General features: G+C 35.8%; 1 long non-coding RNA gene across 1 annotated transcript; it reads right to left on the bottom strand.

Annotated features, from left to right (window-relative positions):
- Nucleotides 1-9497: 9497 nt before the first annotated feature.
- LOC104911144 lies at nucleotides 9498-18308 on the bottom strand. Its single transcript, XR_793661.3, has 3 exons — nucleotides 18224-18308; nucleotides 14039-14222; nucleotides 9498-9606 (listed from the first exon to the last, which is right to left on the bottom strand). It is a non-coding gene; the product is annotated as an uncharacterized LOC104911144 (long non-coding RNA).
- Nucleotides 18309-18845: the final 537 nt, after the last annotated feature.

Genomic DNA, 18845 nt, shown 5'->3' on the forward strand with positions numbered 1-18845 from the left:
CAATAAAATCTTTCTGTAAAGTTGCAGTAAACCTGTCTAACTTCTGCTATTCCTTAAGCCTCTTATCTCCAAACTCAGTGGAACTTCAGTTAGAGATCCAAGGGGCTGAAATTTAAAATCACAGAAGTATTCCCTAGACTGATCTTTCTTTTAAAACATTCACAGATTCTTATCCTGAGTTCAGAAAAGTTTGTGGAAGAACAACAAAAAAGATAACATGGACTGTTGAAATTCCATTAAAATATCATCCCTCCTACTTCCCACAGTTCTCAAGGTTTATAAACCCACATTTTTTTCCTGCTTTTCAAGAGTGTAGGCTATTGCTAACTGCTTGCACAACAAAGCTGACTTATAACAAAAATACATCCATAACTTACGCTGCCTAACAATGGACAGACAAGATTAGAAAAGGGAAAATAGAAATTGAACTGAAGGATGCAAAAAGAAAACCTATGAAATCTGCCCACCTTGCAATCTTTCCTCCTTCTCTTCCTGCTTCAGAAAACATATTTACACACTTCATGTCTTTTGAGAGAATGTCATTGCAAGATTTTTACCAAAAACATGTTTAATTCCTAAGGCAAACTTTAGTCTCTCAACTTGCTGATAGCTGTTAACTTACTTTCTAAAAGAAAATGGATTTAAGAGTAAGTCCATTGTAAATAAGATTGTTATTGTACAAACTACACACCTGAACGCTAATATTTTGATTCAGTTAATAAAGAATGGATTTCACAGTAATCTGTTGTACTACAACTAATAACTTGATTATAAAAAATGTCCTTGGGGAACAGAAGTTTCATTAGACAAGTCCATTCTCTGGAAGACTGAGGCACTCTGTTAGGATTTAAAGTGGTACTGCATTTATAGAAGACTAGCAGAGTCATATATGAATACACCTCTAACACAAACATGGTATTGACTACCTAACGTATAACTAGAGAAGTATCTGAAGGACCATTCCTTATCCCCTCCTTTCCTCAGATTAAAGAACAATGCTGTACTACTGTTGGAAATATTTTGAGGAACATGTCTTGCTTGATGCATTGTTGTTCCAATTTCTCCCAAATCTTTTAGTCAAATGGGTATACACTAACCAGATCAGGTGCAAAATGACAGGGGAAATAAACCTTGTCTTGAACTTGACATGGAATTCTCACTCAATGTCATCTGTAAATATATGAGCTCAAAGTTTGTACTTACGGGAAAAAAAAGGACAATTTTCATATAGTGCCTAAGAGTTCAACTTTCAGACAAGTTTTCACTGCCCATATTTTTTTTTTTTTTTAATTCGAAAAAGCAAATAATTGTCAAACTAAGCTGTTTACAATACTTCCAGGATTCACTGCTTTTAAACTTTGAATGGTCTTTACCTGGTAGACATCAGAAGTCATGCAAAAATTCAACAAAACAGAAGAATATCCAACACAGAATGTCTCTAGATCGGTACAGCATTTGTTCAGCAACACACACACACTTTTCTCCAGCTGTCAGTCTCCAGCTGTGGAATTTCTGTAAAGATCTCTAATTACAAGATTTTCTGTATTCAGATTTGAATTCAAAGAGGTATTAAGAAATAACACAATTGATGACTCAAGATTTTGAGACTGTGTTATCTAAATGAATGACAAATATAACTCTTGGCAATAATTCTACTTGCTTACACTGCTGTTCTGAGTAATTTTAGCAGACAGACAATCTGAATAACACAATTGCCCCACTACACATTAATTTTTTGAGATGCTATTTAATTAGCATAACATAAGTAGTGAAACACAACTAAAAAAGATAGTTTTTATTCCATTTAAAAGACAATTAGAGCATGAATGAAATCTGTGTTTTTCCTCGTGAACTGGAATGCAAAAAAAAAGCCACTACCACTGGATGTTAATGTTAAAATGCTTTAGTCTCACAGGATTGCAGTACAGGTTTAAACATCTGTCTTTCAAAATGGCATCATCATATTGTACACATCATTTGCCTCCTTAGGCAAAGCTTAGCCCTCCTTCTTGCTAAGAAAATAAGCTATTTGATGTTTGCACAAAAAATACTTTAGAAGGCTACATGAGTGTCTAGCTAGAAAACCAAAAGCTTATCTTTGTATAAAGCAATAAATATCAGTGTTTGAGAGTCTAACTGAACAAATTAATATCTCAACAAATACAATGGTCTATAATTTTAGAATCCTTCAAATGCTGTAAGTAGGACATTTTCTTCTCCAATTCATGATAAATTTCACAATCTCTTCAAGCCTTTTCAAATTTTACATTCTCCGTAGTTGAAGATCATTTCTGCTCTTTAGCTTCCAAACTAGTTTGCATTACACAGTGAATCATGGGTAAGTAATCAAAATTCTCTCATGTAGACGATACAGCTAAAGAATCACTTGTGCATATTTGTATGCTGCATTCACTTAAATTAGAATTTCTTTAAGAAAATTTAAGAAAACTATTATTAAAAAAAGATTGTAATATCTAAATACAAAATAATAATAATAATAATAATAAGAGAAGTTTTTCATAAGTTCTTTACCTAGCTCTTATTTTCAAGTAGGTTTTAAAAAAAATCTTAGGTGCCAAAAACAAACAAGGCAAGCAAAATTTTTCAGACTTAATTTTAGACAATTTCAGATAACCTACTGCTAGAGCTATCAAGATTTCTTTAGTAATCTGCTATGATATCGGATGAACAAACATAATAACTGGAGGTTAGAAATATTTGTTTATTTAAAGTTTCATTTTTTCCTCTCCTTTGGGAAAAGTATATATTGTATATGTGCCTTGAAACCAAAGTTATTGGTAAGAGAATAATCCTTTGATTTAAAAATTCTGTTACCTTCCAAGTCAATGATCCAGTCACAGAAAATAGCTCTTACTACACAGAGACAAGAGGCAGAGATTTAAGAAAACTAACACAGCAGGGGCTAATATCATATTATCCATGAACAGCATTTAGTAGTTATTTCATCCAGCAAGAAGCTTATGTTGCAGCTTCCCTTCCAGCTGAGTGTCTCCTCTGAAGACACATCTAAGGAGGCAATACAGACAAACAACCAGATTTTGCATTTGGAGCATAAAATTGCCTGAGGAATTTTACATACATGATGACTATGTTTCAGATTAAAATGATACCTCAGATTAATCCCCTGAAAATGAGTTTACCTTAAGTCTTATTAATGTCCTTGATTAACTTAAACATCTCAACAGGAATAAGAAAATCTTGTGTCAAACAACTTTCAAGGAGACCAAATCATCAAGATTCAGGCTTCCATTTAAAATTGCTCAAGTTTTTTTTGTGTGGGTTTGTTTTTGTTTTTGTTTTTTGAGACTCTACCCTCTGACATACTAAATGAAATATCTGTAAAGCTTTGCAATTTTTTTAATTCAGGCTTTATTATATTCACGTGTACTGTAATTTAACAGTAGTCATCTCAAAAAAGCTGCTTGTAGAGAACCGATCTGTGTTTCACAAGGACCATTCAAAGATAAGGTAAATATTCAAGCTTCTATAAAAGAAAAAGTCCAAAGACTATGAGGAAAATTTCATCTCATAGGTGAAATAGGTGAAATTCCCCATAGGAAGAAAATGAGATTTTTTCTTTCCTAACACTAACACTGGAAAATTTGAGCTGCAGTACAGTTGTAACGTGATCATTCCCCTGAGGCTACAAAAGGTTATTACATACTGCAGAGCTCTAAAAAAACACAGCAAAAGAGCCACTGAAAGGGTGGGGCAGGCTCTCTCTGTGAAGCAGTTCCAGCTAAACAGTACTAGAGATTGTTTTAGCTTAGACAAATGGGCAGCTCCTCCTTGGCACAAGGCCAAAAAACTTTGCATACTTCATACTCATTCAGCTCCCCACCCTTCATATGTTGTTTTTTTCCTTCTTATGAGGACATGCATAATCAGATTAAACAAAACAACTTCTGTAAAAATCTTAATGTAAGTAAAATGGAGCTTTGGCTCCGTACATACAGGACAATTATTTCAGATAGCATATATGCATAAATATATATATTGCTAGTTGGAAATTTTCAGATATTACACCACTAGAGGAGAATTGGGAAGAATTAGCTCTAAATACTGCAGTATGTCATAACTAGCCTGTTCGTTATTAGTATGTAAGCTTTGGTGGCAGCAGTTTGGATGACCTTGGGTCACAATCAAATCACAACAGCAGATGAAGTTATCAATCCTGATCTGTTTCATATTTAATTCACTTATTAGTTAACACATTCCTCATCTTTGACAAAGCAACAATGAAAGCCTACCTAATGACAGAGGAGCTTGATGCAATGCTCTAATTGGCTTAGCAATTTCTTTTTAAAGTACTTCTTATGGGCTGCTCTACACGGAAAATTTTTTGATGGTACTGACTTCAAATAGAACAATTATGAATAACTTAGTGGATTTAGTCCCTACAGCTTAGAGTACAGTAACAGGATAAGATTTTAAGCTGATGTTTACCTATATGAGTTCATAACACTGTAATTAATGGTCTAGGAGAAAGAGAGCTTCTAGCTGTTACAACTCAGAGGAAAGCTACATAGTAATTGACAGAAACATTTTCTGAAATACAACTGGAGAGAACTCCAGATGTTTCCTACTCCATATGATACAAATTGTTCAATTTGTATCACGATGAGTCAGAGTGCAGTAATGCTAAACTCCAGTACCATGAAACTTCAGAGAACTGTTCAAACTGAATCCTGCCTAAAAGCAAAACACAATTTGAATTGCTATTGTAAAGTGAGAATGATTTCTACAAAAACTAGCAATCAGAAGACACTCGCATAGGTCTTATTTCCATAGCTGCCATATTCGAAGTAGAAGGCAAAGTTATAAAACATTGTAGATTACATTCTTATTTTTAGCTCTGCTTTTTTCTTTTTCTTTTTTTCTTTTTTCTTATTTTTTAATCACATATAAGATAACACTAAACTCTGCCAAAAAAAACAAAACAAAAAAACAAAAAACAAAAAACCAACACACTCATTTGGACAGAGAATGAACAAACTACTTCCAAAGACAGCATGACATTCAAACACTTTAACCTGCCAGTAAACTTGATGCAAGCATCTGTCATGTTCTGAGCAGAAAAAAAAAAGTGCAGCAAAATATGCTGTGTTCACTGAGGGAAGCTACTTCCATCTCCTTAGGAATGCAAATCTACCCACCACAAATAATTCCAATGAATGGATAAAGAAATACACTTGCCATCATCTTTTGCAACGGAGGAAAGGAATTCTGCAATCTAATTACTTTCTGTAAGACGTTTAGTAATTTTGGGATGCCCCCATGGAAAGGCTACAAATTCCAGCCAAGAATAACCTCATTAAGCTTCTTTTGTTAGTAAAAGGACAACATAAGGCCTCCAACATACAACTTTGTGAAGTTTGTTCATGTCAACGGTTTACGGGCTGTTTTTTTGTTTTGTTTTGTTTTTGTTTTTGTTTTTTACACATAACTTTACTGCATCAATAAATACTTCCTATATGTGAGTGTTAAGTCTATCCCTATTTATTATTGCAAAATTATGTCTGATTTCTTACTTATCTTATACAGATTTCTAGAATTTTATCCAGGTTTTTTATTTGCTTTGTTCCCTCTCCCTGCAACATCACATTTTGGGGTTTTGGAAATCTTTCCAAGAAGTGCACGTGTGCATGAGTTGGAGGATAAAACAACACAAAAATCTTAACTCTTCATAAAATAAGAGGCAGTAACGCAAGATTGCCAGATCAACATATCACCTCATAAAACTGAAAGTGATACATGAGAGTTAACTTCCAAGCTTTACCTACCTGCTATATTTCTATCTTGAAAAATTTATATAGAATAAAATAAAAGATCAAAGTGCAAAAACAAACCACTGGCAAGACTATGAAACAACAAGCAGTAATCAGAAGCATGACTGTAAACATGCAGCTTAAAACTAAAAAAAAAAAATATTTCCTGCATGTAAATTAGATGACGTACAGAGAGATAGATTGACAGGAGCATATAAACATTCTTCCTTCACTTTTAAGGGAAAAATAAATAAAGAAATAAATCACAAATCCTAGACTATATGCTTTCAAATCGACAATTCTGTAGGCTTTCTAAAACAGGATTTCCACCTAAGCAAACATTTTATGCAAAGTTTTGGTTACATTAAATTGAACAACTGGACACAATCAGAAAAGTTCAGAGAATCAATATATGTTAAGGGTATTACTCTGAATACCATCAATAAATTAGTCCTTCTGTCAAAAAAAAAAAAAAAAACACTCCTGTTTTTCTAATTTTAAATAGACACAAAGATCAATAATGAAGAACAGAAAGATAACTCCAAAAACAATCAATTGTCCACCTATGTGATCTTATTGCTCAAAGATTTTCAAAGACTCTCAGAGGACGTTTTGGAAATTCCCTTTATAAAATGGAACTTGTCATAAGCATTAAGAGAAAGTGGCATTTAGACTTCTAAAAACCCCTTTGAGTACCAAAGAGCTAGGATATAAAAAATATCCTTATTAAAAGTTCTGATTAAAAAAAAACAAAAAGGCTTAGTTAAGAACAGCATTCAGTATTACAATCTATCACAATATCACAATTGGAAGTAGATGAAAGCAATTATACTTTAACAATTTCATATAAGCACTGACTGCACCTGCAATAACAACACTGTGGCAAATTCAGTAGGCTGTCATGGAACAGGAAAGCTGTTCTGAGACCAACATTACCCTTGTCAGCAGTGTCAGTCTTCCATGACATGACACAGGTTATGTTTGAGCACCACCAGCTCTAATCAGCCAGCATTACTACAAACAATTTCTGCTAGTTTCAGCAAGCACAGAGGCTAGTAGCTGAGTATGAATTATATTTCATACACATGTATATATTCAATATATGCCTATACAGACACACACGTCCACTGCCTGAATCAAATCATGTCAAGTTTCAAATGTCAAATCATGTCAAGTTATACAAAAATATCAGTACTCTACTTTGGCCAACTTAATAGCCAGTATGAGCAATGAATACCAGCACGCAGTACAACACTGAAGACATGCATTTATCCTAAAGGTAACTGAATAATTAAATCTTCGTCTTAAAGCTATAACCAAGATATGACAGTGATGCTTAGGAACTTTCCCTTGGAAGAATTGGGAGGAAGAGAAGTTTGCTTGTGTTGTTTTGTTCATTTGCTTTTCACAATTTTTATCTTTCCCTCTCCCTATTCTAGTTTATGAAGGATTTCCATTTGCAGGACTAAGCACATTACAAAACTGATGTTTAAGTATTGTTTAAAGAAAAAAAAAAAAGAAAAAAAACCACAATAAAACCCTCTCAGCTAATACTTCAACTCAAAGCAAAATAAGTGCAACGTTAAAGGCTCATATTAAAGAAGTTCTGAGACATCTCTTGGATGTTTTATTTTTCTTACAAGTAAAACATAGCTGCAATGGCCTTTGTTTACTCCATAGACAGATTAATGAAAACATTATGCCTCTGCATAACTACATTTCTAGTTAAAGTTTTAAAATAATTGAACAATCATCAGTATATTTTGATTTAGCTATTTTAAACAGAAAAGTAGAGGCATGAGTAAATGTCAAAATTCATCCAAATTCCTGATGTGGCTAATTAAGGTTGAAAGAAACCCTGGTAAATAAAAGGTGAGGATATTGAAGAGGCATATTAGCTTCTATAGCTTTTAAAAGGGATTCTACTTCCTTTCTGAAGCAAAATTAATAAGGGGGAAATGGATTAGTGAAAAGCCTTAATCATTCTTGTGTATCTGGCGATATAAGCATGTTTTCCACTTAGAATTTGTTATGCAGAAAAGGCTTTAATATTAATTCCACAGGAGTTAGTAAGCTTTTCATTTTTCTTTGTATAATATGCAACAAACTGTTGAAATTAACTCCATCAGTGGATTTAACTTTGCCTGGCAACAAATACAAGCACCAGCCTATCATCATGTTTTACAGGGGCATATATCAACAATTACATCTAAGCATATCAAGCCATACAATTAGGAAAATAATAACCAGTAGCTTATGCATGAGAAAACAGTACTTTTACTGATCTAGAACTAAACCCAACTGATCTCATAGAGCATCTTCTTCATCTTATATGTAAAACTTGTCATATTTATGCAATTCTTGTCACAATTCTACAACTTCTTGCTAAAGTCTCCAGTGACAGATTATACAACAATTTTTCAAAGTTGCCTACGCTAATTATTCACTGATCTTACCGTTAAAAAAACAAAAAGTTGTCCTTATAGTATCTTTATCACTGTGCTTCATTTTTTTCCACAAATATAATGTGAGTCTTAATTGTTTCATAACATCAGAAGCCAACTGAAATTATTCATGTTTCCCATGGCCAGAGAGCCATATTCATGCACTTGCACTAGCTCAGCTGTACGACTTCAGACAAAAAGCCTCTGTAAGCAGATAGTCAACTCACTATACAGACACATGAACATCAGTGCACAGAAATCAGAATAAATGCTAAGAACTTGCCATTGAATTGGAACTGAATTACACGTGTGTGGAAAACCACCAAATGCAACTCCATTCACACTACTGAACTGCATCATTGATTTAATCAATAAGAATCGAACTCTGGAGAAGTTTTTTCATAGACCAACAGAAAGTTAACAGATATTTTAAGATAAAATCGCAAAAATCTTAGGCAGAGAACTGGTAATGGTAGCCACACTTTTCTTTACCTTATAGATACTGTATGTAACTGGCAGCCCTTGCACTGAGTACAGATCCCAAAACGTCTTCCCTAATAAAACTCACATAATCAATACAAGACCTGATGTTCAGCCTGTTGTACTAATCTAAGTCTATGAGGTTATAGCAACCACTACAACTGATTCGCAGTAGCCATCAAATAGCTGTCCAGGTTGGACAGAACTTGCAGAAGATAAATTATGTTCTACTTCGCATAAGTAATGAAACATACAACGGAAAGCCTGACACCTAAGCAAGCCAGATACCCCTCCAGAGTGAGTGGCCTATGCTGGACCATCAACACTGTAGTATTACCCTCACTCCTTAATACTATGTTTAAATAGAGAGAAAATATCCCTAGAAAAATAACCGGTAACAACTCTTTACACCATATGACAAAGTACCTACAAAATTCTCCTGGAAAAAAAGTGAAAAAATGAAATTTACTCTAGTTTCTTGAAAAAGAAACCTTGAGAATTCTCTTCATTATAAGATCCTGAAAATGGGAAAAGGAAAAAATTAAAGAAATAAATTAGGGAATGGTAACTTCAGCACAGGATCAAAACTGACATGAAAAGTAAGAACACACAAGAAAGTGAATTATTTTAATCAAAAATGCCTTATCACTACTTTTCAATTTTCACTTCAAATATCACACTGAAAAAATCAATTGCAAAAAACCTGCCCTGGAATTTCCCATTAAATTATGGCCAATTTCTGGTAGCCACATTAACTTACTTTCAAAGGAAGGAGGGATATATGTCATTTTCAAGTAACTTTCCATTCCATGAGCAGTCACTTTGAAAGGAATAACAAGTTTATGTTTGAAAAACAACTTTATACCACCACTGGCGGAGTCAGTATAACATCACTGGTGGAGACAAAAACAGAATATGAAGCTATTATTAAAAGTGAAACCAAGTGGTGTGGTTAGATTTTAGCTGAAGAGTGTTCTAAGAGCCCAAACAGAGGGTATTCAGAGAACTTATTAAGCTAACAAGTGTATCTCTGTCTCTCTGTATACTTTGAAGCAGGAAAAGGGAAAAATCCACCCCCGCACACTGTGGTAACTACAAATCTCTTCTAAAGCTTATTAACTTTTTGTTTGAGAAAAAACGTGATGTGGTCAATAAGGTTAAATTTTAGTGAAAGTAGAAAAAATAAATATGCTCTTCCCCTGCATGTACACCTAATTTTGGTATACTATGCCTTCCCCCTCCCCCTTCCCCCTCTCCCCTTTCTTTTTGATTTTCTTTCATTATTCTCAGAAAATTGCAGTTTCACATAGAAGTCACTAAAAATAAATAAATTCTTGAACTGACAAGATTTTTAATTTAATTTGGAGACAGTAAAGAGAGGAACAGTAACAACAAAAACAAAAAAATATAAGTTTCCACCCTAAGTTTTAAACAATATTATCTTTTAATATTTACACACAAATTCCAACATTTTAACAAGAAGGACAAGAAAGAAAATGGTACAGCTAAGTTATGACACATAAGAATTCAGGTTCAAAAGGAACTATCTGATTCATTCAGTTATTTGCAACTGCAACAGACTTTCAGTTCTGAAAAGGTCGATGCCAATTCCATACGCACAAACTGGAACACTTCCAATGCATTATAACAAATTAAAACCCCTTTTATTATTCAAAGTTACTAAGAAATCATAATGATATCATGTCAAAGGAAATAACACAGAACTAGTTTCAGAAAATATTGCCTACATGCTATACCTCTGAAGTGACCTTTTAAGTATTTTATACTTCAGTTAACAGTCTAAATAATTTTAAGAGCCTTTCTAAACATATTTGTTTGAATTATATGAGACAATGATTATAAAATGAAAACTTAGATCTGATCCAATAACCGTTAGTAGGTCTGCTAGTGTGGAGGAGGTGATAAATTCCCACTTTCAGCTCTGAATTTCTTGCCTTTTCTCTATGTCAAATAATTTCCTATATTTAATAATGATAATTCCAGTTTTTACATTCACTGTTCTGCCTACAACCACACATCTCACCTCCGTTTTTCTTATCTATCTACTCCTTGCTTGCAGTTCTGCAGCTAAATAACTCCGTTAGGATCTCCCTTGGCTATGCTTGCCCGTCTGTCTTTGTCAGCCATGTAAATACAAAGGGCATGAAGGTTGCAGGTAATCCAACTGTTCAGTCTTCACAAGTGCAGTAAGCAGTTTTGCACCAGCATTCTTTCCTGCCTTCAGTCATAACTGTCAGGATTTAGGTACACCTTTTTGGAGCATTAATGATTATTTCCTTCTAACCAATTCAAATACAGACTCCAATATATACAACAAATGCAATTTTGAAGGAAGAACCTCCCTTACTCACCCATTTTGCTTTGTTTAGCGTTTGATTATTTTAATGCTTCAGTACACCAGCTATATTGTCTTGGAATCCTAAAGATGAGGGTGGTGCACTGCCCCTGCTCAGGGTCTCTGTCCTCATTTACAAAAAAGCAGGTAGACAACAACTATGTTATAATCTATTTTCAATCCAACACAGAAAACAAAACAACTAAATATAAAAAATTGTGTAATTTTTCAGTTTCAAACTCAGTAGAAAGTAAAAGCAGCTATTACAATGTCTGGTATCTAGATTTCTGCGCTCAATCTTGAATTAAACTATAACTAGGCAAGACACATTTGTATTCCCAAACATTTATAAGTCTCTTAAAAAGTTAGTTTTTAAGCGGATTCTTTCAACTGATGAATTCAGCTTTAAACTTTATCAAATTTCTCTTAGCAAAAGACAGATTGAATCAGTTTAAGGAAACTAAGAACATGAAGATATTTTAGTCACTAACTACCTAATATAAAGAAACCTGGGGAAAAAAAAAATTGGACAAGAGTGAAAGGTTTACAGATTTGTTGCAACACTCAGTAACACTCATGTTAAGTGGAAACTAACATTCAGAGCTCTCCACCAATGCTTCTCACACTTAATACTAAATCACAGATAAATGGATGGTCACAGAGTATATTAGTATATTCAGCAACCCCAAGATAAAATTCATGTTTGACTGCGGATACAGCGGAACTGCCATTCATACAGTAACTTATAAATTAAAAAAAATAAATAACACAACTCCTTGCTGCAACTAAGATCGTTATTAGTTCAACTTCCTTTAACAGTAGTGGCAGAAACAATTACTACCTACTCTTTAGTTTTGTGTCATCAATTACTCTTGACTAATTGCGCTTGATCCTATTGCATTTGATCATATTTTTGATCACTTTAGAATTCTAAATCTGCCCTCAAATGTGAGTACAGACTGGTAGACCCAGTCTCTTGTTGTCATCTACTGAAATTCCCAGTCGTACAATATGCTTGGTACCATAGACTACTATGATACTTAATAAAAATTTGTTTCATACTCCTGCAGAACATCACTAACACCATGCCACATACGACTCTCCTAATATAATTATGCAGATTTCTAGTACCCAACACACAGTAATTTTTTTTAAACTATGAATACTTCTCATTGTCATTAATGAGAAACTATTCTGAAATCAAGACCTCTGCTTGAGGTCTTACTCATGACACATCGTCCTGTTGCAGAAAGACATTAGATGCATCTAAGCTCATTTAACATCGTTAAGTCCATTTTGGCTGCTACACATGAACATGAGAATGGCTGAGCAGAGAAGTTAAGTTCCTCAGAATGGTAAAAAGATAAAATAAATTAAGAAACCAACAATCAGATGAATAAAATTCACCTACATAAAACTGTAAGCATAGCTCATGCCTCTAACCTTTATTCATGAACATAGATGTGTCACATGTGCACTATGAACATGTCTGCATTGTCCTAAAATAGAACTATTATTTTAAATAAGACCACTCAGGAAAAATAAATTGAACTTCTAAAAACTGACCACCAAAAAGAAAACGAGTTGAGCCTTGTTCCATAACAAGTCAGAAATTAGAACTCTTTTTTCTTCATTATGTGAGGAAATCGAAACCTCCAACCCATACATCCTAAGAGGATCCCAACCACAAATCCAGGAAAAATCCTAGCTGACCCAAACCCTTTCTTTAAACTATTGTAAAGGGGGAAAATGGCAAGTGGAAAATGTTAAGTCTGTTTTGCCTAATTGCAATGAGTGTGAGCGTACAGATGCTGTGCAGCTCATGTTTAATATACACATATTTACATACATACACAAATGTTATTTGGCAACATAGAAATATAAATTCTGCACCTATGCACCGTGTTTCAAAACCCAGCGATTCTGTGGTTGCTATAAATTCTACATTTTGAGAGTTTTACTTTACTTTGCAGTGAAAAAAGATTTGACAGTTTGTTAAATTCTATTTTCCATTTACTTCAAACACAGTGGCAATCTACTGATCTCCACAGAGCACTTGTCCTCTGACTACTGATTTTACCTCCATTAAGATGCATACCCTCTAAGGAAGCAACTGATGTTTAAAAACATGACTACAGCACCTTAGGATACCATATATATTCACACATACTTAGTTGGCAGACACCAAAACTACAGAGGATTTAATTCAATGTATATATATGTTATATATATTATATATATACTAAAGTAAATGAACTGGACACTGCTTTCATTAGAAAATATAAAAAGTATGTAGCAAAACGTACAACTACTACCCAGCCTGTTCTACAAAACTGAAATTCAGACTGTCACTAGTACTGTTTTGACCTCGGAGAAACTCGTGATTCATGTGAACAGCTTAGTGACAAATAGGTCATTACTCCCTGTAACCTGTGATGTCTCAAAACAGGTCTTTACATCATTTTTTCCTTCAAAGCATCTATTTTCTCCTTCACCTTTTTTAAAGTCAAGTGATTGAAGACCAACAGAGGTTCTGTATATCAACAAGCTAAAAATATTCTGGATGAAAGTTTCATTTTTAAGGACCCACTGACACAGATGTAATTATGAAAGTAAGAGGAAAATATATTTGCTTCAAATCAGAAATTTCAGGGCTTAAAAAGCACGTACAACATAAATTTTATCCCTCCAAGAAATATCTTAAACTTGATAGGAAAAGATTTTTCCAAATATTCTCTCTTCATAATCTGCAGTTATACTGTAAGAGAATATTTTTTAAACAAAGAAATTACCTAATCTATTTATTATGCAGCACAAATATTAGTAGCCTGCATTCTGAATGCTATAATTCTCTGCTTACGTTACTAAGATTCAAGTCAGACCCCAATGCACAGCTATGGGTAACATGTAATCAATTAATTGAAGATAAACTAAAACAGACAACTGGATATCAAAATCTTTAATCTTACCTGACAGGCAGATATATGTTAAATATTCACCCTGACCCCCCGTAGCAAGGAAAGGAATCTTTTTTTTCGTTCTTCTTTTAACTTGGACAGCTCCCAGCATCCTTTCATCATGCGGGGCAAAAATTTCTTTGTTGATTGCAGATTTGGCATTCATTGTAGATCAGATATAGCAGACTGACACTCTCTAAAACAAAATCAAAATAAAAAACTATTAGGACCAAAACTATTCCCTTTATCTTATACTGGCATTTGCAACTCTGACCCTTCAAATAAAGTCTTTAATGCATTAAAGTGTTTACAACAGAATTTTGTGTACTTTGAGGTAGAATTTTCTAAATATCTGTGTTGTCCCTGAGGTACTTCTTATTATGCACAGTTCAATCTAACTAAACCTATTTTGGGCAGAAGCAGTGCATGCTAGCACTTCAGTGTGACCCAAAGTCTTCTCAGATGGACACCTTCTGACTTCATTCTGCTTAAAAGCTTCATTAATTTTCTCTCTGGTAACTGGTGGATCTCTCTTTTCTTGATCCTTGTACACCTTTGAAATCATTTGCCCTATGGTTGTTGATTCTGGAAAGTTTCAAATGAACAAGCTTCTTTCTAACTTCTCAACTCTGATTTTCCATTCTAAAAATTTTCTACTTCCTTTACATTAGTCTTAAGATAAGTGTCACTGATCCCCTCTAAGAATCATCTGTACTTCTTAGTACCAAGCTCCCACATTACCATCTTCAGCTTTTTCCTTACTTGGAGAGTGAAGATATATATTTTATCTTTTATTACACAAGTGGCACTTCCAAGCATTTCCATCAAACTTCCTAGAGGACAGTCCAACATGAGGATCTCATTTGTCCGAAGTGATAACCTTCATATCTCAACCAGTGAAGTAATAAATTCTACTCGAAGGAAAATACTAACAGATGATACTTGCCACACATTTATCATTGGAAAACAGATAAATTCTGGTCAGATCAGATTATAAAGCCAAGAGTGTCATGGAATCATTATGTTAGTGTGCATAGTATTAGCAAATAAGTGTCTCACTGCTTTCAGTCTCAACATTTTATTGGTATCTCTTTACGATAAGCTCTTATGATTTTGCTTCCAGAATACATATTCATTGAGGTGTGACAGTGCACAACTTAGTTCAAATCTAGTTAATAACCTATTTATTTCAGGAAGTAATTAAAACCCTTCAAGAACAAAACACTATATAATAGTAAGCCCCAGTTTCAGAATTACAGCTGTGGAAACTGTACAGCTGTGGAAATAGTAGAATGGCCTGGGTTGAAAAGAACCTCAGAGATCACCTGGTTTCAACACTACTGCTGTGGGCAGGATAACCAACCACTAGACCAGGCTGCTCAAAGACACATCCGGCCTTGTCTTGAATGACTCCAGGGATGGGGCATCCACAACCTCTCTGGGCAACAAGTTCCAGTGCATCACCAACCTCTGAGTAAAAATCTTCCTCCTAATATCTAACCTAAATCTCTCCTGTCTTAGTTTAAAACCATTCCTCCTTGTCCGATCACTATCAACCCATGTAAACAGTCATTTCCCCTCCTGCTTATATGCTCTCTTCAAGTACCGGAAGGCCAGTGAGCTCTACCCAGAGCCTTCTCTTCTCCAAGCTAAACAAGCCCAGTTTCCTCAACCTTTCTTCAGAGATGCTTCAGCTCTCTGATCATCTTAGTGGCCCTCCTCTGGAACAGTTTCAAGAGCTCTGCATCTTTCTCATGCTGGGTGCCCCAGGCCTGGATGCAGTACTCCAGATGGGGCATCACAAGAGATGAGTAGAGGGGAACAATCACCTCCCTCTGGGTGCTGCCCACCCAGTTTTTAATGCAGCCCAGGATATAGTTATCCTCCCAGGTTGCCAGTGCACACTGCTGATTCATGTCCAGCTTCTCATCCACCAGGATCCTCAAGTTCTTCTTCACAAGGCTTCTCTCAAGATGTTCTTCCAGTCTATATAAATACCTGGGATTTTGCTGGCCCAAGTGTAGCATCTTGCACTTGGTTTTGTTGAACCTCATTAGGTTCACATGGGCCCACTTCTCTAGCCTGCCCAGGTCCCTCTGGATGGCTTCCCTTCCCTCCAATGTATCAACTGCACTGCTCAGCTTGGTATCATCTGTAAACTTGCTGAGAGTGCACTCAGTTCCATTGTCTATGTCACTGATGAAGATGTTCAAGAGCACTGGTCTTGAGAGAGACCAAGCCTTGAGGGACATAACCTGTGATCAGTCTCCACTCTGACATAGAACCACTGATCACAACTCTTTGGCTGCGACCAGTCAACCAGTTCTTAATTCATCAAAACAGTCCATCTTTCAAATCTGTTCTTCTTCAATTTAGAGAGAAGGATGTGGTGAGGGACCGTGTCAAAGGCTTTGCAGAATTCCAGGTAGATGACATCTGTTGCCCCTCTCCTTTCCACTGATGCTGTCACTCCATCATAGAAGGCCAACAGATTGGTCAGGCAACATCTGTCCTTGGTGAAGCCATGCTGGCTGTTGTGGATCACCTCTTTATCTTTTATGTGCCTTAACTGGTAACCACAAGAATCTGCTCCATGATCTTACCAGGCACTAAGGTGAGTCTCACCAGCCTGTAGTTCCCCAGATCATCCTTTACTCTCATTTTTAAGAAAGGAAGAATGTTTCCCTTTTCCCAGTCACTGGGGATTTCACCTGACAGCCATGATTTTTTAAATATGATGGCAAGCAGCTTGGCAACCACATCTGCCATCTCTCTTAGAACCCTGCGATGCATTTCATCTGGCCCCATGGACTTACGTATATTCAGTTTCACAAGGAGGTCTCTGACTTGTTTCACTGTAACACTAGGACGGAATACACTTCTCTCACCCAGATCTAGAGGTTCAGGGTCCTGGCAGACATGAGGAGCCTGATCACCAGTGAAGACCGAGGCAAAGCACTTATTGAGCACCTCAGCATTTTCCATGTCTAAGGAAGCCAGTTCTTCACCCTCATTTATCAGAGGGGGAACACCCTCCTTGGTCTGTCTCCTCCTGTCTATGTACCCATAGAATCCCTTGTTATTTTTCACATCTCTTACCAAGTTCAGCTCCAGCTGTGCCTTGGCTTTCCTGATCTTATCTCTACATACACGGACAACATCCCTGTATTCTTCCTACACAACACTGCTTCAACTTCCAGTACATTTCCCTCTTTTCTATCAATTAAAGCTGAAGGTCCTTGCTCAGACATACTGGTTGCCCACCTCTGCACAATTTCTTCTGCTGTGAGCTCTTGCGCTCACAGAAGGATGTCCTTAAACAGCTACTCGCACTGTTTGTTCCCATGTCCTTAAGGCCAGCTTCCCAGGAAAGCCCATCCAGAAGTTCCTTGAGTAGCAGGAAGCTTGCCTCCCGAAGTTCAGGGTTCTGACTCTACTTTCCACCAGGTCTGCACTCCTCCAGATCACAAACTCCACCAGGGCATGATCACCTACAGCCCAGGCTGCCTCCAGTCTTAACATCTCTAATGTTCTCCTCTGCATTAGTAAGCACCAGGTCCAGTAAGGCTTCATTCCAGGTCAGTTCGTGTAATACCTGGACCAGGAAGTTATCCTCAACAGACTCCAAGAAGCTCTTGGATTGTCTACCACCTGCCATGCCACTATCCCAACAGATATTCAGGTGGCTGAAATCCCCCATGAGAACAAGAGCCTGTGAGCGCGACACTTTCTGGAGTTGAAGCAGGAAGGCCTTGCCAAAGGCTCCCCTTGATCAGGTGGCCAGCAGTAGATTCCAGCCACCAGATATCCTTTACTGGACCAGTCCCTGATTTTAACCCATACACTCTCAACCTGGTCAAGGCTATTACTCAGACACAGCTCTTCACAATCTATCCACTTCCTAACATAAAGGGCAACTCCCCCTCCCTTCCTACCCTGTCTGTCCCTCTGAAGGTCCTATGGAGCTTATAGAGGGAAGTTACTTCATCCTTAGAAAAAAATCAATTTATTTTAAACTGTCCTTTATCAAAAGAAACTTCCAGACCAATTTCAAAGAAAAAATTTTGAAAAATGAATGCTTGGCTTCTGAAGAGAGAAGATTTTTTTAACTAATACTATAAAATTTACCTGTCATGTAACAACAAATATATCAGCATGGAAAAGGAATAAAAATAAATCTACCATCTAGATACTTACAAGAGATCATGGTATTTCTTCTGCTTATCATATCAAACTTTTTCTGCTCTTCTGTATTATGGAAGTGTATATTGTAGCAGCATGCTGTTGGTACATTAGGAATATTTTTTTAATTTTAATTTTTATTTTTAAATTCAAGGCCACTATTCGTGACTACAACTTCTGTCACACATTGCTCCTTCTAGCTGAGATAAAGACTGATAATCATTACAAAAATAACTTCAATCTCGGGCCTTCAAATGCTTAAAAAACTTCTAACTAATGGAACATTGGGAAAGCCAAAATAAATTCTCAGGTAAAGATATACTTGAGTTACAAAAAAAGGTTTCTCTAACAGCTATAATCTGATGCTGTAAGTTTTACAACTGGACTGTTGCGCTGCAGCTGTCCTCAGACATTTTCTTGCGATTCATGCAGCATACAGTGAAGTGTGATTTCAAAGACTGTATGTGAATCAAAAGCTTCCTTGATTAAGACCAAATATTTATAAAGAAAGGAATAATTGCACAAAAATTAGGGTGCCCTATTTTCAGTTTTCCTTACCTAAAATTGGTTGCAGCACTAAATATTATTTGTTTATAGATTCACCAGCTTTCATGTAATACTTCAAGATTTACTTCAA

This window comes from Meleagris gallopavo, chromosome 5 (assembly GCF_000146605.3).
Source record: "Meleagris gallopavo isolate NT-WF06-2002-E0010 breed Aviagen turkey brand Nicholas breeding stock chromosome 5, Turkey_5.1, whole genome shotgun sequence".
In the NCBI taxonomy this organism is placed as follows: Eukaryota; Metazoa; Chordata; class Aves; order Galliformes; family Phasianidae; genus Meleagris; species Meleagris gallopavo.